This window comes from Mastigoproctus giganteus, chromosome 5, assembly GCF_048544385.1.
Source record: "Mastigoproctus giganteus isolate SK-2022 chromosome 5, ASM4854438v1, whole genome shotgun sequence".
NCBI classification, from domain to species: domain Eukaryota; kingdom Metazoa; phylum Arthropoda; class Arachnida; order Uropygi; family Thelyphonidae; genus Mastigoproctus; species Mastigoproctus giganteus.
In genome coordinates, this window is record NC_143579.1 from 32630057 (window position 1) to 32655031 (window position 24975).

The window sequence follows — 24975 nt, forward strand, 5'->3', positions numbered from 1 at the left end:
GACCCTGCTACCCCTGAACCTCCCTGGACTGAATTCATACCTCTCTGTGACAATTTCTTTTCAAGATGGGGAAAATCCTCCCTGGCAAATACCAACTTTCAACAGCTACATAAATTGCATTCATTGGAAAACTCAGAGAAAGTTCAGATCTATACCGACGGCTCCAAAACAGATACGGCTGTTGGTGCAGCAGCAGTTTCCGCCACTTTCTTAACAGCTGCCTCTCTTCGCACTGAATGCAGTATCTATACTGCAGAATTATTTGCAATAAAACTGGCTCTAGATAACATAAACAAATACCATATTAAACAATCTCTGAGATATACAGACTCTTTTGGCCCCGAGTGCCAAGCGATAGTTCCCAAGCGATCTTTATAGTGCGTTTTCTAGCGTTTTTCCTAGAGTGAGTACTAGTGCTTTCATAAACCCTCCACCGCTCGCAACGTCACTGCTGACCGCTCGCAACGTCACTGCTTCCCTCGCTGAGCAACGTCACTGCTTCAACGCTAGCAACGTTACTGCTAACCCCGCTTGCAACGTTACTGCCATCGCTAGCAACGTACTGCTCTCTTCTTCTGCTGATCGCTTGGTCACTGGTTGGCACCGCTCCTGCCTCCACGTGGCGGGGTCGGTAACCTGGGAGAAGGAATTCCCTCTTCCAGGGCTGAAAGGAGCAACGATGGATTGTGATGCATATCCACCGCTAGAGCCCACGAGCTCCAGACCTGTCAACTCTGATTCAGAGCATGACTTGAATCGTCCGAAGAGACAGCGGACTGAAAAACATAGTGCAGATATGCCAGCATTTCTAATAATGCACTCATTATCCACACAACCTGTAGGCAAGTTATCGCCATTTCTAATACAGAAATGTTTAGAATCGGTTGTTGGATCTCCCAAAATGGTGAAGCGTCTTCAATCTGGAGACCTTCTAATTGAAGCTTCCAAACCAAGCCATTCAGAAAAATTGTTAAAATTGACAACCTTTAACAACATTCCAGTGTCAGTTACGCCACATAACACCCTGAACACCTCTAAAGGCGTCATCAGCGAATGGGACTTACTAAATGTCTCTGAACAAGAAATAATACAAGAGCTTAGTGAACAAAAAGTGACTCATGCACGGAGAATCATGACTAAAAAAGATGGCAACCTACTACCAACCAGGTCCATCATTTTAACTTTCAGTACTCCGACTCTTCCATCTTCTGTTAAAGCAGGTTACCTAAATTGTAAGATACGGCCTTACATCCCAAACCCCATTCGCTGCTTTAAATGTCAGAAGTACGGTCATTCTCAAACAGCATGCCGAGGCGATGCTGTGTGTCCTCTTTGTGGTTCCAAGGAGCATTCTCAAGAAGACTGTACAGCTTCCACTCCTATTTGTCCAAACTGTAAGGAAAACCACCCTGCATTTTCTAAAGCATGTGACCTTTGGAAAACAGGTAAAAAAATCCAGAAATATAAAGTTGAACATAAAGTCACTTACCCTGAAGCAAGAAAGCAAGTGCTACTAACCATTCCTAGCCGATCATACGCATCTGTTACTAGAACCAGCCGCTCAGCTGCAACTCAAACAGATGTGTCCATAGAACCGAGAGTTTCCTTTGCCACCTGGGCCAAAACTGTTTTATCATGCAATAAGAAATCTACAGTCAACGAAACCAGCAATACGCCGATCAGCATCCCAACTGATGCTATCTCAACTTTGCCCGAAACAACAAAATCAACTACCGTTGAAAATCAGAAAAAGGTGAAGCCACGAAATATCAACATGGAAACTGATGTTCAATCAGAAGATGACGACACGGTACTAGAGTTACATGCTAGTGACATCATGGATACAGGACGCCCAATCTTTCCCAGAAATGAGAAACCAAAACCAAGCAGACAGAAACCTTCTCAGAAAAAACAGTCAGATCAATCTTCCTCAAACAAATCCAACCAATGAATAAATTCCTACAATGGAACTGTCGAGGATTACGCAGTAATATAGACGACCTCAGTGATTTACTGACTCAAACTAATGCAGTAGGTGCATGCTTACAAGAAACATTTTTATCACCACACGCTTCGGTCAAAATCAAAAACTATACTATGTTTAGGCGAGACAGGGTTTCTAACTCTCCTGCTCGTGGTGGGGTAGCTATACTTGTGAAATCTACAATTCCCTCAAGACATCTCCAACTAAATACCTCCTTAGAAGTTGTAGCAGTCCGGATAGCAATGGGAATATCGTTATCACTTGCATCCATCTATATATCACCGAATTATCCTTGCTCCCAGACTGAACTGGACAGTCTTATTATGCAACTTCCGCCTCCCGTCTGTTTACTTGGTGATTTCAATGGTCACCATCCATTGTGGGGATCCTCCACCATGGATGGTAGAGGCAAACTAATCGAAACATTCCTGGATAACCATAACCTGACTCTTTTAAACTCTGGTTCTCCAACTCATGTTCAACTACCTGCTGGTACTACATCCGCCATAGACCTATCCATCTGTTCAGCCTCTCTTTTTCCAAGCATGGAATGGTTAGTGCTAAATGATCCATTCCACAGTGACCATTTCCCTATCATTAGTTCAATTCAAACACAGGTCATGTCATACCCTAAAGGCCATACCCTCTTGGAACTTCCAAAAAGCAGACTGGAAAACCTATTCCAGTTGTGTTATATTTGAAAAGCAATATGTACAGCAACAGAATCTTGATAACGTAACTGACCACATTACCAGCCACGTATTATCTGCAGCAGAAATTTCCATCCCAAAATCTAACCTGCACAAGAGTGTACACCAAAATCAGTGGTGGAATGAAGAATGCTCCAAAGCAAAGCGTGATAAAAACAGAGCTTGGAACCACTTTCGTAAATTCCCAACTACCGCCAACCTAATTGTCTACAAAAAACTCAGAGCTAAAGCGAGACTGATTAGAAAAAAAGCAAAACATGAATCCTGGACTAACTTCGCCTCATCCATTAACAGAAATACTGACACTCGAATTATTTGGAAAAAAATACGAGCACTCAATGGGAAATTTCTACCGCTGCAATCACCAATAATACAATGGAATGGGCAGGAACTATCTTCCCCTAATGATATAGCAAATGCGCTATCAGAGTCTTTTTATGACATTTCCGCCTCATCCTCTTATGTGACATCCTTCCAACGCATTAAAACTAATGAAGAACGTCAAAAATTAAATTTTCAAACTAGACTATCACTCCCTTATAACCAGCCTTTTACTCTCGTCGAGCTGAAGGAATGCTTAAGCAAATCGTCAAATAGTGCAGCAGGACCAGACGGTATTCACTACAGTATGTTGCAGCATCTATGTGAATCTGACCTTGGCATATTATTAATATTCTTTAACCGTATCTTTTCAGAAAATACTTATCCTCTGTCCTGGCGGCATTCCTATATTTGTGCTATTCCAAAACCAGGCAAAGATCCCACTCTGGTCCAGAACTACAGACCGATATCATTAACAAGCTGTTTAGGCAAAATCTTTGAAAGGATGGTACATAAGAGGCTCACCTGGTTTCTAGATTCCCAGCATCTTCTCTCTGATCACCAATATGGCTTCCGTAAAAACAGATCCACCCTAGATTTACTTGTAAAACTTGAATGCAACATACGAAATGCCTTCGTCATGAAACAGCACCTAGTGATGGTCAACCTAGATATTCACAAAGCATTCGATACTACCTGGCGCTATGGCATTACTAAAGATATGCATCAGTTGGGGCTGAGAGGCTATCTTCCTCAAATCATTCAGAACTTTTTAAAATTACGCACTTTTCAAGTCCGATATAAAAATGAGCTGTCAGCAACTCACATTCAAGAAGAGGGTGTCCCGCAGGGTTCAATACTGAGTGCTACCCTATTTGCGATTCGAGTCAACAAAATATTGAAAGATCTTCCAAAAACCATTCAAATTTATATGTATGCTGATGACCTCACTATATCCTGCCAATCACAAAGTATGAATACTATCGAAAGACAGTTGCAAAATGCTCTATACAAAATAGAAACCTGGACCTTATGCAATGGATATCGTCTTGCTGAACAGAAATCCACCACTACACACTTCTGCAAACTACGATCACTTCATCCTGATCCTGAGCTAAAGATTAATAACATGCCAATACCTCTTACTCACACTGTCCGTTTTCTTGGCCTAGTGCTAGATAGAAAACTAAACTTTCAAGCACATGTGACCTACCTTCGGACCATCTGCTTGAAGAAATTGAACATCCTCCGGTGTGTGTCATCTATGTCGTGGGGCGCTGATCGGCATACCCTGATCCATCTCTATCGAGCTCTCATCAGGTCCCGTTTAGACTATGGCTCCCCAGTGTATGACTCTGCTAGGAAAACTATTTTAGAGCGATTGAACATGATCCAGCACAGTGCTCTGAGAGTTTCTCTAGGGGCTTTCAGAACCTCCCCAGTTCAGAGCCTTTACATTGAAGCCCACGAACCTCCCTTACATCTTCGGAGGAAAACATTGCTTTTGATGTATGCCGCAAAAATCCGCAGTCTTCCCTCTCACCCGAATTGGAGATGTCTGTACAATACCGAATGGGAGTCATTCTTCAATAGCAAACCAAATGAAAACAGACCTGCTGCACTTAGACTTAAAGAACTAACTCAAACGTGGAATATTGAAATCGGCAATATATATGAGGACATAACACCGCCTGATCCACCGTGGACAAATATCCGTGCAATTTATGATGATTATTTCCAACAGTGGGGAAAGAAAACCTTGTCTCCCTTCAATATTGCACAATTACATGAAACTCATTCTGCTTCTAATTCACAGGCCTGTAAGATCTATACTGATGGATCAAAAACTGAGACCCAAGTAGGCGCTGCGGCAATCTTCCCTTCATTCACTACTTCTATCTCATTACCTGTAGAATGCAGTATCTTCACTGCAGAGCTTTATGCTATTAACTTGGCCCTAGATCACATTACTCAACTTCTGATTTCTTCTGCCTTAATATACACTGACTCCCTCAGTGCTGTCTCTGCCATAAATAGCAATAGCACCTCCTCTCACCCTGTTATCAAACAAATCCATTCCAAATTACTTGTGTGCAATGAGACCAACCAAACTGTGACATTCTGCTGGATACCAGGGCATTCTGGTATAGCAGGTAATGAAAGAGCAGATCTTGCAGCCAAACAACCAGATACCAATATTTTACAGAATTGTCAAGTTCCGTACTCCGATTTCAAACATATCATTCGTAAAGCTTGTTACAATAGATGGTCACTGATCTGGAGAGGTTATCCAGGAAACAAACTATACAAAATAAAACCAGAACCAAAACTGTGGCTCTCCAGTTTCCGGAAAAATAGACGAGAAGAAACAATTTTAGGAAGGCTAAGGATTGGGCATACCCACCTCACTCACCTGTATCTATTAAATAATGACAGTGCTCCCCAATGCACATCTTGCCAAGTTCAACTGACCATTCGCCATTTGCTAGTGGACTGTCCCCACTTTCAAACCATCCGCTTAAGCATCTTTAAGTCAATTTCTAATACACAGTCATCAGTAAATTTAATGCAGATCCTGGGAGATGATCCTAATAAAAAGGAACTATTTACTTACTTAAATCAGATAGGAATATACCATAAAATATAGGTATCGTTTCATATCCACCATTAGAAAGACACAATATGGCCCCAGCAGCCTATGTGTCGTTAAACTTAACAACAACAACAACAACAGACTCTTTAAGTGCAATCAGTGCCTTTCAATCTACCTTCCTCCCTCTCATCCCGTTCTTAAAGAGATCCGGTCTAAATTATTCTGCCATCAAACAGCCAACTACAAGGTTATCTTCTGCTGGATTCCTGGTCATGTCGGCATCCAAGGTAATGATCGTGCAGATGAGGCTGCTAAACATCCCGACTCTGGATCTTACAGTCAACTGAAAGTTCCATACCACAGACTACAAATCCATTATTAGAAAAACATGTTGGAAACAATGGTCTCACCTCTGGCAATCTCAGGCCCCGAGTGCCAAGCGAGTGATCTAGCGATTTACAAAGCGAATTTGAAAGCGTTTTTCTAAAGAGAAGTTGATAAAGAGATTTCCAAAGGCTTTACTTTCAAAGTTATTTATTTTCTGGCTCTTTGTAAATAAAGAAGGAAGCCTCCTACAAGAAAGGAAAGACACCTTTCTTTTGTATATATAACTACTTTTCTAACACACTAACCACTAACCTTTTAGGCCCCGAGTGCCAAGCGAGTGATCTAGCGATTTCCAAAGCGATTTTCAAAGAGTATTTTCTATAAAGAAGTAGTTAAAATTTCTAAAGTCTTTTCCTTTCAAAGTTATTTATTTTCTGGCTCTTTATAAATAAAGAAGGAAGCCTCCTACAAGAAAGGAAAAACACCTTTCTTTTGTATATATATAACTAACTCTTGTAACACACTAACCACTAACTTTTTATCGCTTGGTCACTGGTGGCACCGCTCCTGCCTCCACGTGGCGGGGCCGGTAACCTGGGAGAAGGAAGCTCCTCTCCCGGGGCGAAAAGGAGCAACAATGGATTGCGACGAATTTCCACCAATAGAGCCAACAGGCTCTCAACATATTGACACCCGTAGAAGGGAACATGATCCTAGTCTCTCGAAAAGAATGAGAACAGATTCTAGCAAACCAGAACCACCAGCTTTTCTGATAATGCATTCATTATCGAATCAACCAGTAAGCAATTTGTCTCCCTTTGTCATTCAAAGATGTCTCGAGAATTCAGCAGGAACACCAAAAATGGTAAAACGACTCCAGTCAGGAGATCTATTAATTGAAACCACGCAGGCAAGACACTCTGAACTGTTATTGAAACTGTCAACTATAAGCGGAATCCCAATTAAAGTCACGCCGCATAATACACTGAACTCCTCTAAAGGAGTAATAAGTGAGTGGGATCTACTAAACGTCACCGAAGAGGAAATAGTTACGGAATTACAAGAACAAAAAGTAACACAAGCAAGGCGAATCATGATCCGGAAAGACGATAAACTAGTTCCAACACGAAATATCATACTGACCTTCAGTACACCAAATTTACCAAACTCAGTAAAAGCAGGCTACCTCCACTGCCGAGTCCGGGCATACATTCCAAATCCCTTAAGGTGTTTCAAATGCCAAAAATTCGGTCATTCTCAAACAACATGCAGAGGAGAAATTACATGTCCTAATTGTGGTTCTAAAAATCATTCTCAAACAGATTGTACTGCAAAATCTCCAGAGTGCCCAAATTGTAAGAATGATCACCCAGCTTATTCAAAATCATGTGATCTGTGGAAAATGGAAAAAAATATACAGAAGTTTAAGATTGAACACAAAGTATCATATCAAGAAGCAAGAAGACAAGTCAAGGTAACTATGCCAAAACGCAGCTATGCTATTGCTACCCAAAACTGTCAAGCTGTTGCTACCCAAACAGAAGTGTCAATACCACCTAACACATCCATTGCAGAATGGGCACGATCTGTACTTTTGACAGATCAGCCCGCTAACAAACCTGTTTCAATGGACGAAATAAACAATACTCCACTCTCAGTTCCATCTAAAATTACGTCAATCGATAAATTACAAAGGAAACCACAAAAGGTAACGTGCCACTGAATTGCAACAACCAAATTCAAGCAGCATGGACAGTGAAGCTGTAAATGCACAAGAAGAAACAGTCCTTGATCTTCATGCATAAAATGACATGGAGACTGGATGTTCATCTACTGGTATCGATGATGTAGAAGGGAGTACAGAATATGGACGCCCTTATTTTCCAAGAAAGGAAAAGATAAAGCATGATCGCCAAAAGCAAACTGCTCCCTCTTACAAGAAACAGACAGAATCATCTTCTCTCTAAAACCAAATAATGATGCACATTGTACAATGGAATTGCAGAGGTTTACGCAGTAATACTGATGATATATACGATTTGATCTCGCAATATAATCCGGTAGCCATTTACTTGCAAGAGACTTACTTAAATCCACAGGTAACTTATTCGATTAAACATTTTACAGCCTATAGAAAAGATAGAATTAGTTCAAGCCATGCACATGGTGGAGTTGCAATTCTAGTGAATTGTAAATTTCCAGCAAGAAACATTCCTCTTCAGACCCACTTAGAAGCGGTTGCAGCTCGTGTAGCAATGGGAAAAACAATAACTCTCGTCTCATTGTATCTACCACCTAACAATATCTACACGTTGAAAGAATTAGATCTTATAAAACAGATACCATCTCCTTTTTGTCTTCTTGGTGACCTAAATGCACATCATTCGCTTTGGGGATCTGCTTACATGGATAACAGAGGGCACTTGCTAGAAAAACTCATAGACCAACTAAACCTAACTTTGCTAAACACTGGTCTAAACACCTACACTCATCTCTCCACGGGATGTATGTCGGCAATCGACTTGTCTATTTGTTCCCCTGAGTTACTTCCTATTATTGATTGGACGGTTTTGAATGATCTGCACAACAGTGATCACTTCCCAATAATATGCAGAATTCAAACAATGCAGACATCTTGCCCCGATCATCGGGTATTATGGAAATTTTCTAAAGCAGATTGGGAAAAGTTTTCTGTCTCCATCTCCTTTGATAGCCAATTGATACAACTAGGGTCCATTGATGATGCCACCGAGCACATTACCAAACAAATACTAGCAGCAGCTTCCAAAGCAATACCAATGTTTTCTGCTTTCAAACACAGAAACCTTAAACACTGGTGGAATGACGCTTGTAGCATAGCGAAAAAAGAAAAAAATAAAGCCTGGAATCTGTTCCGTAAGTTTCCAACCACCGACAACCTAATTCAGTTTAAAAGGCTTAAGGCAAAAGAACGGCAAATAAGAAGACAAGCCAAAAAAGAATCATGGATACAGTTTGCCTCTTCTATCACAAAAGACACTAGCAGTAAAACTATTTGGAAAAAAATTCGACAACTAAATGGCAAATTTTTACCGGTTTCTGCTCCAATTTTTACCAAGAACGGACAAGAAATATCTTCACCACAAGAAATAGCCAACGAGCTTGCAGAGACTTTCTCCAAAACTTCCGCCACTGCAGCTTATGATTCTTCCTTTCTACAAACTAAAGCCATAGCAGAAAAATATAAGATAAATTTCAAAACTACCCAGTCTCTAGCCTACAATCAACCTTTTCGTCTTTTTGAACTCCAAACAGCACTAAACAGATCACCAAATAGCGCTGCCGGAGCTGATGGAATCTATTATGTAATGATGAAACATCTAAACAATATAGCTTTGAAATTGCTAATAACATTCTTTAATCGGATCTTCCTTGAAGGTACCTATCCCTCCGCCTGGCATCACTCCATTATTCTAGCCTTTCCCAAACCAGGAAAGGATCAATCACTCACACAAAATTATCGACCAATCTCCCTCACCAGTTGTCTAGGTAAAACTCTAGAAAAGATGATACACAGGCGACTTACCTGGGTTCTTGAAACTCAAAACTTGTTAAACAACAATCAGTTTGGATTCCGACAGAACAGATCCACTTTAGACCTCACGTGAAAGCAGAGACTAACATCCGTAATGCTTATGTGAAAAATGAACACCTTGTAATGGTAAGTTTGGACATTGAAAAGGCTTTTGACACAACCTGGAGGTATGGCATATTGCGAGAACTTCATTCCCTAGGATTGCGGGGACATTTACCGAAATTTATTCAAAACTTCCTCCAAAACAGAACTTTTCAGGTTCGTTATCAAACAGTACTTTCTCATATTTATACCCAAGAAGAAGGTGTCCCACAAGGGTCTATACTTAGCGCTACTCTTTTTTCACTTAGGCTGAACACTATAACCCACAACATTCCCACTACTGTCGAATTATACATGTACGCTGATGATCTCACTCTATCTTGCAGTTCAAAAAATATTAATACTATTGAAAGACAGCTGCAACTCTCCATAAATAAGCTAGAAATATGGACACAGCAGAATGGATATCGTATGTCAGAACAAAAAACTGTTGCAATTCACTTCTGCAAAAAACGCAAGCTGCATCCGGAACCAGAACTACGGCTAAAAAACCACCTGATACCACTCACCAGTAATCTTCGTTTCCTAGGTTTAATGTTGGACACCAAACTTAACTTTGTTTCTCACATTACATATCTTCGAACTGTATGCTTAAAGAAACTAAATATTCTTCGGTCCATTTCTGCCATGAAATGGGGTGCTGACAGATACTCTCTCCTACATCTGTATCGTGCTCTTATCAGGTCCCGATTAGATTATGGAGCTGTTGTCTATGACTCTGCTAGGAAAAGTGCACTAACCAGACTGAACACCATCCAACACAGTGCCCTTCGTACTTCGCTAGGAGCCTTTAGAACATCCCCTGTCCAGAGTCTGTATGTAGAGGCGTATGAACCTCCACTTCACCTTAGAAGGAAAATGCTGCTCCTCAATTATGCAGCCAAAATTCAAAGCCTTCCAGCCCATCCTGTTCGACCTTTGCTTTTCAACCCTGATTGGATCACGTTCTACAACAGCAAAGTTACAGAAAATAAACCCACTGGTATTCGATTAAAAGAATTGATACATGCCTGGGACATAAACTTTGACAATATGCTTCAAGAGAATGATGTACCTGATCCACCCTGGTCTGTAACTCTCCCTCACTGTGATAACTATTCTCAGCAATGGGGAAAAAAATCTCTACCATATGAAAGTATTAAACAGCTACATAAAGGCCATGCCCTCAACAATGCTCAACGCTGTATAATATATACAGATGGTTCGAAAACAGACTCTTCTGTTGGTGCTGCAGCTGTCTTTTCCTCTTTCACGCTTTCAATATCATTACCAGTTGAGTGTAGCAGTTACACTGCAGAATTATATGCAATAAAATTAGCCCTAGAAAATATAAACACTTCCCACAATACTAGCAGTATAATATACACAGATTCCATGAGTGCAGTATCCGCTTTGGACAATAAACTTTCAATATCGCATCCCATCATAAAACAAATTTTTTCCTGCTTAAACCACCTACGAAGTAAGAATCATGCAGTGCTATTTTGCTGGATCCCAGGGCACTCTGGTATCACAGGTAACGAGAGAGCAGATCAGGCAGCCAAACAACCAATCAGTGCAATACCATCACATTACCAAGTACCATACGTAGATTATTTGAAGCACATTAAAAAAATCAATACGATCCAGTGGTCTGAAATCTGGAGGTCACAAATGAACAACAAATTGCTTGAAATCAAAGAGGAACCAGCACCATGGAAATCTAGCTTAAGAAAAAACAGACAAGAAGAGGTTGTGCTAGCAAGATTACGCATAGGGCATACACATCCAACCCATATATATCTACTCAAGCAGGAGGTCCCACCTCAGTGTACTCATTGTGCTTTACCACTTACCGTCAAGCATATACTCTTAGATTGTAAGCAGTATTCCTATTTCCGAAAAAATAGTTTCCCTTCACTGTCACAACTGAAAGAGCCTCTATCACTTGCCCATATTATTGGAAACAATGCGAATTTAAGAGAACTATTTACCTTTCTTAAGCAGATAAAAATATATGATTTTCTATGATTACAAACTGGAACCAAATTTTATATAAAAACATGTCATAAGAACAGGCACATTTTGGCCCTAGTTGCCCTTGTGCCCAAAAAAAATACCAATACCTCATACTAACCTTTTATCGCTTGGTCACTGGTGGCACCGCTCCTGCCTCCACGTGGCGGGGCCGGTAACCTGGGGGATAAATCAACCCTCGGGGCTAAAAGGAGCAGTAATGGAAACGAATGAATTTCCACGTCTAGAGCCCAAGAGTGCTCAATATGACAATCGTGAACCCGACCATAACTTTTCTACCTCTAAGAGAATGAAAAAAGATGCAGGCAGACAGGAATCACCAGCTTTCCTGATTATCCATTCTCTGTCGGCACAGCCTGTTAGCAAGCTCTCCCCTTTCATCATCTCCAAAAATGGTGAAACGTCTCCAATCCGGGGACTTGTTAATAGAGACTTCTCTCCCAAGACACTCTGAACAACTACTGAAACTCACCACTCTAAGCGGAATTCCAATACAAGTCACTCCACATAACACCCTGAATTCATCCAGAGGAGTGATTACTGAGTGGGATCTACTGAACGTGTCTGAAGAAGAAATAGTACAAGAACTAAAGTCACAAAATGTAACTCAAGCAAAAAGAATCATGATACGAAAAGATGGTACCTTAGTCCCAACACGTAACATAATTCTAACTTTCAATACACCGAATCTACCAGCATCAGTCAAAGCAGGTTACTTAAATTGCCGTGTTCGACCCTTTATCCCAAATCCCCTAAGATGCTACAAGTGCCAGAAATTTGGTCACTCCCAGACAGCATGCCGTGGCGTTTCAACATGTCCAAACTGTGGCTCCACAACTCATACCCAGTTAGAATGCAAAGCACAAACTCCACAGTGTCCTAATTGCAGGGGAAGCCATCCAGCATACTCTAAAGAATGTGACCTCTGGAAGATAGGCAAAAAAATTCAAAAATATAAGACTGAAAATAAAGTCTCCTATCAAGAAGCTAGGAAACAAATTAAACTAACCATGCCAAATAGCTCTTATGCCTCGATTATTCACTCTCACCAATCAGTAGCATGTCAGACGGAAGTGTCACTCTCTCCAGATAAATCGATTGCAGACTGGGCTCGATCAGTTCTATCGACCCAGCCTACATCAAAGCCAAACACAGTTGACCAAAGTATGAATACACCTATCACAGTTCCAACCCAAATCATAACCCAAGGTAAAGTAACAGAAAAACCTCAAAAATCAGATCCTGTCGAGGTTAATCAACCACCCTCAACAAGGATGGATACCGACGATACGACTACCCAAGACCTCCTTGAATTACATGCAGATGATGAAATGGAAGATAGCAATAATTCAACACGCCCCAATTTCCCCAGAAAAGAAAAACCTAAGCTGGATCGTCACAAACAACCCACTTATAAAAAACAGTCAGATTCATCTCCCTCTTTCAAATCCAAATAATGGAACAGATCATCCAATGGAACTGTAGAGGCCTTCGCAGCAACATCGATGATATCCATGAATTAATTCACCTATACCGACCTCTTGCAATGTGCTTGCAGGAAACGAATTTGACACCTCAGATCTCAATCAAAATCAAAAATTATACCTTGTTTAGACAAGACAGAGCTGACACTAACAGTGCTCACGGAGGAGTAGCAATACTCGTGGATTCAAGCATCCCCTCCAGACGCATCCATTTACAAACCTCCTTAGAAGCTGTTGCCACTCGCGTTGTAAATGGTATTACACTGACACTGGTTTCAATCTATCTTCCACCAAATCATCAATATACCATTCAAGAAATCGAAGATCTTGTCTTGCAGTTACCATCTGCCTTTTGTATCCTAGGAGACTTTAATGCCCACCATCCAATATGGGGTTCACCTATATCAGACAAACGAGGGAAGCTTATTGAAATGTTGATAGACAGGCAAAATTTAACTTTACTAAATACTGGCACTCCCACATATATCCATCTCCCTACAGGTACAACCTCTACAATAGACCTTACCATCTGTTCCCCAATCCTCTTTCCAAGTATAGAGTGGGTAACTCTAAGCGATCCTTATAGCAGTGATCACTATCCCATAATCTGCAAAATTCAAACATCCTGTTCCTTCCCAACAGAAAATCCAATGAAATGGAAATTTTCAAGAGCTGATTGGACAAAATACAGAACGCACATATCATTTGACAACTACATTATTCAGTCCTGTTCCATCGACAGTGTTACTGAGCACATCACAAATGAAATTCTGTCAGCCGCATCCGCTACCATTCCTCAATATCAAGCAAGAAATAGACGAAAAACAAATTATTGGTGGAATGAGGACTGCAACCATGCGAAAAAAGAGAAAAACAAAGCCTGGAACCTTTTCCGCAAACACCCAACCACCCTCAATCTTATTAGTTATAAACGTCTTAGAGCAAAAGCTCGTTACATCAGACGTAAAGCGAAAAAAGAAAACTGGATTAAATTCGCCTCGTCAGTGAATAAAAATACTGATATTAGATTAATCTGGAGAAAAATAAAATGTTTAAACAGTAAATTTCCTCCTTTATCCACCCCACTACTGAACTGGAATGGACAGGAGCTTTCTACCCCTACAGAAATATCAAATGCACTGGGAACCACATTTTCTCAGTTGTCCTCTTCTATCGCCTATGATCAAACATTTCAAAAACTTAAAACAATTGCAGAGAAATCCAGACTAAATTTCACTGACAATTCCGCTTTACCTTATAACAAACCATTTACCATGCTTGAGCTGCAACAATCCCTTAACAACTCAAGAAACAGTGCTGCTGGCCCAGATGGGATATACTATGTAATGTTGCAAAATTTGGATCAGAGATCACTCTCATTACTGCTCATATTTTTCAATCGCATTTTTTCCGAACATACCTTCCCAAGTTCCTGGAGTCATTCTTATGTACTAGCAATTGCAAAGCCCGGTAAAGATCATTCTGTTCCGCAAAATTACAGACCAATATCCCTTACCAGCTGTCTAAGCAAAACCCTAGAGAAAATGATACATCGCCGTCTCACTTGGTTCCTGGAGTCCCAAAACTTGATTAACAACAACCAATTTGGATTCCGGAAAAATCGATCTTCATTGGATCTCATGATCAAAACCGAGACAAACATTAGAAATGCTTTCGTCAAGAAGGAACATCTCGTAATGGTCTGTCTTGATGTTGAGAAAGCCTTCGACACTACTTGGCGATTCGGCCTCTTAAAAGATCTGCATTCTCTTGGCCTGAGAGGTAATTTATCATACTTTATCAAAAATTTTCTACATCAGAGATCCTTTCAAGTTCGTTACCGGGGAACCCTCTCTAAGATCTTTACCCAAGAAGAAGGAATTCCGCAAGGGTCGGTTCTCAGTGCCACTTTATTTACAATGAGAATGAACCACATAATTGAACTCATTCCGGCCCCGGGTGCCAAGCGTTCCGTGGCCAAGCGATTAAAGTGCGTTCATTGAAGCGATCTTTTCAGAGCCTTTGCTATATACAGAGTTTCTTTTTGTTGTGATTACCGTTATTTTCATTTTATACTAGAGTAGCTCTTTGACACTACAGGAAGTAGGCAAAGGCCCAGAAAGGGAAGTTACCTTTCTGTTTCTTTTTTATATCTCTCACTAACACAACTAACAGCCGCTTGGTCACCTCGTGGCACTGCTCCTGCCTCCCCGTGGCGGGGCCGGAAACCTGGAAGGAAAAGTTATCCTTCCAGGGCTAAAAGGAGCAATCATGGAAAACGAAAATTTCTCTCCTCTAAAGGCTGCAAATCCTATGGATTTGCAACAAAATTGTGACAGTCAAAACCGTAAAAGGATGAAAACTGATGTACCTGAAATGGAATACCCATCTTTCCTCATAATGCATTCTTTAACGAATCAGTCATTAGGTACACTATCTCCCTTCTACATACAAAAATGTTTAGAAAGTGTAGCCGGATCACCAAAAATGGTACGCAGACTGAAATCTGGTGACTTATTAGTTGAAACCACCAACCGCAAACATTCTGAGTCTCTCCTCAAACTAACATCATTTGGTGGAGTCCCCACTAAGGTTTCTCCTCATGCCACCCTTAATACCTCTAAAGGAGTCATATCCGAATGGGACCTATTGAACGTCAAAGAGGAAGAGATTGTTCAAGAACTCCAAGACCAGAAAGTAATTCAAGCGAGACGAATAATGTTAAAGAAGGATGGAGAATTTGTACCCACTCGCAGCATTATTCTTACTTTTTCTACACCGAACCTACCTTCATCAGTAAAAGCTGGATACCTAAACTGCCGCATCCGCCCTTATATCCCCAATCCTATCCGATGCTACAAGTGTCAGAAGTTTGGGCATTCCCAAACTGTCTGCCGAGGAAATTCAGTATGTTCAAACTGCGGATCAAAGGAGCATATTCATACCGATTGCAATGCCGAATCATCACGATGCCCAAACTGCAAAGGCAATCATTCAGCATTCTCTAAATCCTGTGAGCAATGGAAGCTGGAGAAAACAATCCAGAAATACAAAGTAATTAACAAAGTCACATATCTCGAAGCGAGAAAACACCTTCTACAAAGCATACCTAAACGTTCATATGCTGAGGCATCTAAAAGATACCAAACGGTTTCAACTCAGACGGATACAACTGTTCCACCAAAAGTGTCAATTTCTGACTGGGCTCGGTCACTCTTATCATCTGCACCACAATCCACAAAACAAACTGTCGATAGGACTAATAACACACCAATCTCAATACCACCAGCTATTTCAGGTCAAATGGAAAACTCAGATTATGCCAGAAAGAAATCATCTGATACCACAAATATGGATGTTGCAGAGAATAATACCTATGATGAACCCATTCTAGATCTATATGCTGAAGACGACATGGATACACGTCCATTCTTCCCAAAAAAGGAAAAAATAAAATTTGACCGTCAAAAACAGAGCACGTCTAAAAAACAGATGGATTCGACTGCTAACTCTAAACCTAAACAATGAATAAAATAATCCAATGGAATTGCAGAGGGTTTCGTAGCAACATAGATGACATATACGAGTTAATCGACCGTTATCATCCTGTGGGTATATGCCTACAAGAGACAAATTTAACACCTCAAGTATCTGTATCAATTAAAAATTATACTCTTTTTCGTCAAGACAGGTCCACTACACAAAATGCTCATGGAGGAGTAGCCATACTGATAGACTCAACAGTTCCTTGTAAGAAAATTGTTCTCCAAACTTCCCTAGAAGCCGTCGCAGCTCGTATAGTGGTTGGCACTGCTTTAACGATCGTCTCAATCTATCTTCCACCCAATAAACCATGTTCAATTCAGGAACTGGAAAACCTTATTCTGCAATTACCTTCTCCCATCTTCCTGTTAGGAGACTTTAACGGTCACAATCCATTATGGGGATCTCCCGTCTCAGATAGACGTGGAGAGCTCATTGAAATGTTACTAGACAGACAGAATTTAACGTTACTGAACACTGGCTTATCCACGTACATTCATTTTCCTACTGGTTCAACCTCGGCAATAGATCTTTCGCTATGCTCTCCTATCCTCTTCCCAAGTATCAAGTGGACAATACATAACAATCCTCTCAGCAGTGATCACTATCCTGTAATGTGCCGAATTCAAACCACCCATTCCAAAACAACTGAAACCCAAACGAAATGGAAATTTTCCAAAGCAGAATGGGCAAAATATAAAAATCATGTGTCTCTTTTGATGATCACATCATTGAGTCTTCTCCTGTCGATACCATCACAGAGCATATAACAGCACAGACACTTAGAGCTGCAACAACCGCCATCCCGCAGTCTCAACTAGGAAACCGCAAGCATATCAATCATTGGTGGAACAAAGACTGTTACACGGTTAAAAGAGAAAAAAATGCAGCATGGAACCAATTCCGCAAATACCCAACCACTGTCAACCTTATTAATTATAAAAGACTTAGAGCCAAAGCACGATACATCCACCGAAAAGCCAAAAAAGACTCTTGGATAAAATTCGCTTCAACAATTAACAAAGATACCGACTCCAGAATAATTTGGAAAAAAATAAGGCAGTTGAATGGCAAATATCTTAAATCACCTTCAGCTATTCTTAACTGGAATGGGAAGGAGATCTCTGATCACACAGAGATTGCAAACACCTTAGGAACTGCGTTCTCTGAGTTGTCCGCCTCAATAGCTTATCAGCCATCATTCCAAAAAATTAAAGCCGAAACTGAGAAATTCAAAATAAATTTCAAAACTACCCATTCGTTGCCTTATAATCAACCACTCACACTATCTGAACTGAAAGAATCCATAAATACCTCTAGAAACAGCGCCCCTGGCCCTGATGGTATTTACTATATAATGCTGAAACATCTACATGAGAAATCTCTGTCCTCACTCCTAAAATTCTACAATAGGGTCTATTCTGAACACACATTCCCCTGTTCCTGGCAACATTCTTACGTAATAGCTATCCCTAAACCAGGAAAAGATCACTCGGCTCCATACAACTATAGACCGATATGTCTAACCAGCTGCTTGAGTAAAACTTTGGAAAAAATGGTGCACCGCCGATTAACATGGTACCTGGAGAAAAGAAACATAATCAGCAGCAATCAATTTGGCTTTCGGAGGAATAGATCATCTTTAGATCTTATGGTAAAGGCGGAATCAAACATAAGAAATGCGTTCATTAGAAATCAACATCTGGTCATGGTTTGTCTCGATATCGAAAAAGCTTTCGATACCACATGGCGTTATGGAATCCTAAAGGATCTCCATACTATTGATATGAGAGGCCATTTACCATCTTTTATTGAAAACTTCCTTCGCCACAGGTCTTTCCAAGTCCGATACCATCAGGCTCTGTCACAAACATACATACAAGAAGAAGGAATCCCACAAGGCTCTGTACTCAGTGCCACTTTATTTGCAGTACGAATCAACAATATCACAAACAGAATTCCAAACACTGTCGACTCATATCTCTACGCTGATGACCTTACCTTATCCTGTCATTCCCAGAATATGAATTATATCGAGAGGCACTTACAAATATCAATAAATAATATTGAACTGTGGATGACCCAAAATGGATACAGGCTATCAAAGCAAAAGTCTGCAGCTATCCACTTCTGCAACAAGCGCAAAATCCATCCAGATCCTGAGCTACTCTTGGACAGTCATCCTATTCCAATCATGAACAATATTCGTCTCCTAGGACTAATTTTCGATAAGAAGCTAAATTTCCAAGACCACATCAAAAACCTACGAACTATTTGCATTAAGAAAATGAACGTACTCCGGGTAATCTCCAGTACATCATGGGGTGCAGACCGTTACACTTTGCTCCGTCTATACAGATCCCTAATTAGATCTCGGCTGGATTATGGAGCACCTGTTTATGGCTCTGCTAGAGAGAGTACCTTAGCTCGTCTTGCTCCCATCCAACACACTGCTCTCAGGATTGCTCTAGGTGCATACAGAACATCGCCAGTTCAAAGTTTGTATGTTGAGGCCCACGAACCTCCATTGAATATCAGAAGAAAGATGTTATTGATGACATACTCTGTTAAAATTAAAAGTCACCCCACACATCCTATTTGGCCACTACTGCATGATCCTCAGTACATAATCCACTATGCAAACAAACCAAGAACAATTCGGCCTACTGGTATCAGATTCCAAAATCTAACAGAATGCTGGAATATTCAACTTCATAATGTTCTCAGTGACTTAAGAGATCCAGATCCTCCGTGGATTACCTTTGCGCCTTCTTGTGATGATTACTTTGAGCAGTGGGGAAAAGGAGCTATATCAGATATCAACATCCAACAGCTACATCTTGTCCATACACAGAATTATTCCCTCTTTACTAAGATCTATACTGATGGCTCTAAGTCTGGTAATAAAGTGGGTGCAGCTGCTGTCTTCCCCAACAAAATTATTTCACTTACACTTCCTGCAGAATGCAGCAGTTATTCTGCTGAACTTCATGCCATTAAGCTTGCCTTGGAACATATTTCACTCCTGTCAATCAATAAAAGCATCATATATACGGATTCCAAAAGTGCTCTCTCAGCTCTCAAAAACACGACACCTCACAATCCTTTGCTAAAAATCTTAAGACATGCGCTAATACGTCTTCACGAACATCAGCAAACTGTTGTCTTCTCTTGGATTCCAGGACACAGTGGTATTAAAGGAAATGAATGTGCAGATAATGCTGCAAAACATCCCTCCAGCATAAATTCAACAAATGACCTTGTCCCGTATACTGATTGTAGATGCAATATCCAAAAAAAAATGTATGGAGCAGTGGGCACTTATGTGGAGAAATCAAACACAGAACAAGCTGTTTCAGCTGAAACCTGAACCACAATTATGGAATTCCAGCCTGCGTAAAAATAGAAAAGAAGAAGTAATTCTAGCCAGAAGCCGAATAGGCCATACTCACCTCACTCATCTTTTTTTGCTCACAGGAAACGATCCTCCGCAGTGTACGCACTGCTTGAAACCACTGACAGTAAAGCATATACTCATTGAATGTAGCCTGTTTAACAATGTCCGACAGTGTATTTTCAGCTCGTTGTCATTACAAGAACCGTTGTCACTCAGCCGCATCATAGGTAATAATGCAAACCTCTCCGAATTCTTTTTGTACCTAAAACGAATTCAAATGTATGATCAATTTTAACTGCTCCCAGAGCAGTCATCACATAGAACTTCACTACCTTTGGTAGGCGCAATATGGCCAAAGTAGCCCTTGCGCCAGAAACTCCAATAACAATAACAATAATAACTCTGACTAGCTGTCTGTGCAAAATCCTGGAGAGAATGGTCAATTCTCGTTTAATATGGTAATTAGAATCAAATGACCTTCTCTCCAATATCCAGTGCGGCTTCCGAAGGAACCGGTCCACTTTGGACCATCTTATTAGACTGGAAACATCCATCCGGGATGCTTTCCTATAAACGCGAACACTTGGTGTCGGTGTTCTTTGACATGGAGAAAGCGTATGACACAACTTGGAGATTTGGCAACTTAAAAGATCTTCATAGCCTCGGTCTTAGGGGGCAACTCCCAATTTTTATTAAAAACTTTTTAGCCAATCGATCTTTACAAGTTCGTATGGGATCCTCACTCTCTCGTTCCTTTAGCCAAGAGGAGGGAGTACCACAAGGATCAGTATTAAGTGTCACGCTTTTTGCCATCAAAGTAAATTCCATCACAGAACAACTTCCTCCAACCGTAAACAGTGCCCTCTATGTTGATGACTTTAGCATATTTTGTCAGTCATGCAACATGAGGGTTATTGAAAGACAACTGCAGAAAGCCATTGATCGTCTCAACTCCTGGGCACTTGCAAATGGCTTCAGGTTCTCGCCGGAGAAGACCGTTTGCGTACACTTTTGTCGTAAGCGTAATCTTCATCCTGAACCTGAATTAAGGCTCGGACAAAATGCTATTCCAGTAGTAGCGGATACAAAATTCTTGGGACTCGTATTTGACAAAAAGTTGACCTTCTGGATCACATCCGTCAACTCCGCACAAAGTGCACAAGAGGGCTGAATATTCTTCGCTCTCTTTCCTCTACATCTTGGGGTGCGGATCGATGCACCCTACTACGCATCTACCGTGCACTTGTACGATCCAGATTAGATTACGGGTCCCTGGTATACAATTCGGCCAGAGACAGTGTACTTCGTTGGCTGGATCCTGTCCATCATCTGGCTCTCCGTACCGCTATTGGAGCATATCGAACATCTCCAGTCCAGAGCTTATACGTCGAAGCAAACGAACCACCGTTATTGCTTCGACGTAAGCAGTTGTCTCTAAACTACGCTCTAAAACTGAAATCCCTGCCAGACCACCCTACGTGGCTATCCGTTTTTGAGCCACGATGGGAAAATTTGTACAACACCCGTAAAACTGCCAATCGTCCTTTTGGTATTCGTGTCCAAGGGCTACTCAAAGAATTTAATATAAAGGTAGACAAGGTTGCCCAAACACCAAAGCAACCCCTTCCACCCTGGCATGCTCATGTCCCGGCATGTGACTTGTCCCTTAGAAATTGGGGAAAGTCGGACACTCCATCGTCTGTCTACCTGCAGCTTTTTTCAGCACACCGAGCTGAACATTCTGACTTCGCGCCAGTCTACACAGACGGCTCGAAGTCGGAATCATATGTGGGATCTGCCTCTGTCTTTACAGACAGCACTACATCGGAGCAGATTCCCTCTGAATGCAGCATATTTACTGCAGAGCTGCACGCTATAAAGTTAGCCTTGGATCACATTAGTAAATGCCAATACCAACGGTTCATTTTATATTCCGACTCTCTCAGTGTGTTACAGGCTTTAATAACCGTGAGATATAATTCTCATCCAGTGCTGTCTAGCATTCAGCAGAAGATTCACGTTCTCCATGAACGCGAATATGACATCCGCTTCTGCTGGATTCCCAGCCACATTGGGATTAGGGGAAATGATTTGGCTGACGCCGCAGCCAAATCAGCAATTCCCAGTAATAATCGCTGCCTGTCAGTCCCCTATACAGACTACAGGCAAATAATACACGAAAGGATACACTCCCAATGGCAGGATTCGTGGAGTAGACAGACTGCGAATAAATTATATCAAATAAAGCCTGTAATTGAACCGTGGCAGTCTAGTCTGCGCAGGAATCGTAAGGAGGAAGTTGTTCTTGCCCGGACCCGCATAGGACATAGCCATTTGACTCATTCGTTTTTGCTGAGGGCTGATGACCCTCCTATGTGTGAGTCCTGTGGCACAATTTTAACAATAAGACACATTTTAGTTGACTGTTCAGATTTTAGCAATATCCGTTTTACCGCTTTTAATCATCTGACCGAGCCATATACACTCAGTCAGATTTTATCCGACAATGACAATGTGTCTGCTGTTTTTAGCTTTTTTAAATCAATAAAGGTTTTTACTCGTATTTAAAATTTATACGTTATTGTTATTTGTTTTATTGACACTTTTTATTATATATCTGGACATGGTGGCCTAACTACTTAGGTCACTGAAAGGATAAATTTTTATATATTACCTGGTCTTGGCGCATTATAGCCGTAGATGCTAATGCACCAATAAAATTCAAACCGAACCAATCTTCCTCAGACCCGCCTTCTTGTCCGAACTGCCATTCTCAAATCACAGTCCAGCACATCATTGTTGACTGCCCTCTCTATAATGGAGTACGGCAGACCACCTTCTTATCAAACTATGCAGCCCAAACCACACCTACTTTGGAACAAATATTAGGCGACAGATCTGATATTAATGCAGTTTTCACTTTCCTAAAAAGTGATAAAATGCTATGACAGAATATAATGCTTAAATCTCACATAGTACACATATCTCACTTTTAATAAAGCCTTTTGCCTCCTACCATTGCTTGGCGCATAATGGCCTATAGGTGCCGTTGCGCCGTAAAACATACAACAACAACAATGGCAGGATTCGTGGAATCGACAGGCTGCGAATAAATTACGACATAATTTATCGTATAAAGCCTGTAATTGAACCGTGGCAGTCTAGTCTGCGCAGGAATCGTAAAGAGGAAGTTGTTCCCGCCCGGACCCGCATAGGACATAGCCATTTGATTCATTCATTTTTTCTGAGGGCTGATGACCCTCCTATGTGTGAGTCCTGTGGCACAATTTTATCAATTAGGCACATTTTAGTTGACTGTCAAGATTTTAGCAATATCCGTTTTACCGCTTTTCACCATTTGACTGAGCCGTATACACTCAGTCAGATTTTATCTGACAATGACAATGTGTCTGCTGTTTTTAGCTATTTTAAATCAATAAAGGTTTTTACTTGTATTTAAAATTTATTATTTGTTGATGTTATTTCTTTATTGATTTATCTTTTTTACATTTTATACCGTTGTTATTTTATATCTTGACTTGGTGACCTTAATAATTAGGTCAGTGAAATCAAAATTTTTAAATATCACCTAGTTTTGGCGCATTATAGCCTTAGTTGCTAATGCGCCAATAAAACCTAACAAACAAACTCAGTCATAAGTTAATAATGAGAAGGCACAATATGGCCCAGGAGGCCCTGTTGCCAAAAACCCCACGACACCAATAACGTTGATTAGTGCAATATGGCAAAGTAGCTCCTTGCACCAAAAAACAACATCGCAAAGGTATTAAAGAAAGAAAAATATTACTTACTAACCGTAATACCGTTATGAGGTGCAGGCATGGGTCAATATACCACTGCTATGCTTGAATAAAAAAAATCCTCTAAATGATTTCACATTTTAAGATACCTTAGAACTGCTTTTCATTGCAGCTAACTTGCTTTTGTCAAGAACGGATAAATTTATTACAACTTAGTAACCCTATGCCGATAAACAGCTATACGGAAAATAATTTTGGATTGCCAAAAAACAGCGTTGGGCGAGGGAGAAGACGAGTTATGTACTTCTAAATTCTTAACCCTTTTACTGAAATAAAGTCTTCTTAGCCATGTTCTTGCGAATATTAAAAAATAAACCGAATTTAGGTAACAGATTTTATGCTACGTAATACGTATTGATGACAGCAACGAAAATTAGCAAGAATACTTACAAAGTGCTTCATCTTGAAGACTGCAGAGTACTGCTGTCGAACGTTTGAACTGCTTGGCCCTCAACTGTTTTATAGTTTCCATCAGTTTTGTTTGTTTTTTTTGTTCGCCATTCACGTGCACATTCATTACTTTCTATTCCAATAAACAATTATTATTCTGACGTTCCTGTTTGCTACGATTATCCTGCTTGAGATGGATGTAGGTCAAGTACAAAGATGATCCTACGAATCATCAACTTATACTTATTTTCTCCAACGATTTTATTGTAAAAAATAAGTCTTGAATTTAAAACTGTTTCTCGATCTTCATGAAATACGAATATTCTTAAATCATATTAGGAGAGAACTCTGCATTTTGGTATTTATCTTATGAGAGTATTTTCGGTTATTTTTAAATATACGAACTCCATGGCCTTCGATAGTTACTCCACCCAATTTGGCGGGTTTCCCACTCCTCTGCATGACCATCACACTCATCTGCTGCACTACGATATGACCACACCCCTCCCTCCCTCTAGTTCCTTACATAGTCAAATAGTTTACTTTTGTAAACCAGTTGAAAACCTACTGTGCATTAACTATGAGAATGAATTTATTGATATGCATGAGGAAAAGAAAAACTTAAGGAGTTCAGGTCCCACCTCTTTTTTCCCCCATTCTTATTTGAAGACAATCATCGGTAAACGTGTGGGATTTTCTAGAGCAATGGTCCT

General features: G+C 40.6%; 1 long non-coding RNA gene across 3 annotated transcripts in view; it reads right to left on the minus strand.

Moving 5' to 3' along the window:
* LOC150085291 (uncharacterized) overlaps positions 1 to 24379 on the minus strand; it is a 137489-nt gene extending 113110 nt beyond the window's left edge. Inside the window, exon 1 of one of the 3 annotated variants that reach the window (XR_016546926.1) lies at positions 24263 to 24379. This is a non-coding gene — a long non-coding RNA (uncharacterized LOC150085291). Of the gene's footprint in view, positions 1 to 20106; positions 20131 to 22725; positions 22756 to 24262 lie in introns of those variants that run through there. The other 2 variants (XR_016546925.1, XR_016546924.1) reach the window with 2 other exon arrangements.
* Between the last annotated feature and the right edge of the window lie 596 nt (positions 24380 to 24975).